Here is a 1,223-nt window from a genome sequence, read left to right as displayed (position 1 = left end):
AACTCGTCTGAACAGCAACAAAGAATAGAAATCCAAACAGGTAGTGAGTCCAGTCTAAAAGAGAACTAGGACAAATTGAGGCCTAATATACTTATTTTAGGGAATATTTTCACTTCTTTAGATCAGTTTTTGCTATGTTCTCTAAATCAATTTCTCGTTATATGTGCTGACAAAAAAGAAAAGAAAAACAGTTGCTTATTTTTCTCTTGGACTAAATCAATATTTGCCAAGACAATTTACTTTATTTAGAAATTACAGTCAGCCTTAATCTTAAGCTGTACAAAGAAGGATCCACGTTTTTTCTGTTAGATCAGAATTATGTAACCGGGGCTTTTAGGCTCATTTATAATACTTTTTTGTTTTTGTGTGTGTTCTTCTTTTGTCCTGTGCCCAAATGAAAAGAACACTGGCTCCCCCCTGGCCCCTCTGGTAAATGTTGGTTAGAACCTCCACTCTTTCTGTGATCCTTCCCCTGTGACCCGCTGTTCATCAGGCAGCAGTGGCCAGCACAGACGTTTTGTGGGCAGGTGCTCAGGTTGGAAAAAGGGCACCTTATACGTCGCAGAGAGCCGCTGACAGCCAAACATCGTCTGATGCTGACATTAAATGATCTTCCACAGCCCATAGGTAGAAATGCCACATGGTTGTCACTTAAATAAATTACTAAAACAATATATTTTTTTCTATTTATTTTTCATTATGTGAAAAAAGAACACAATTGAAGACCAGACAACAAAAAAGATAGAAAGAAACATGATTTACCTGAACTTACTACTCTGAGTTATCAGGTGCAGGGAACAGATTAGACTGTACAACACATTTCTAGTTAACGTGTAATTGCTATCATAATTCTTTGAATTTGTGATGATCCCATTTGTCCAACAGTCTTTCTGGAAACATAGTGACATTTAAATGTCTCCATCCCCTGGATCAAGTTTATATGATTAACTAAGAGCCTCAGTTTTGGTGGCCTTGGTCATTATTGCCTTAGTTGCTTGCTATAAAACTCTTCCATAATTGTGTCACTTGCTCAAAGTTCGTCAGACAGTTTTTTTAAGGTTTATAGGAATGGAAGAGATGTCTACTGCAAAGCCCATGATTCCGGAATATCTTTAAGTTAATCTTTTGTTGATTTGAGTGGGTACATAATAATTTGCAGAAGAACTAAGATTAACACGTTTAAAAACTCTTTATGTCACAGTCTTCGTTTTGTTATGTTTATT

This window comes from Cyprinodon variegatus, unplaced genomic scaffold, assembly GCF_000732505.1.
Source record: "Cyprinodon variegatus isolate N-32 unplaced genomic scaffold, C_variegatus-1.0 Scaffold164, whole genome shotgun sequence".
NCBI classification, from domain to species: Eukaryota; Metazoa; Chordata; class Actinopteri; order Cyprinodontiformes; family Cyprinodontidae; genus Cyprinodon; species Cyprinodon variegatus.
This window is presented reverse-complemented; position numbering follows the sequence as displayed.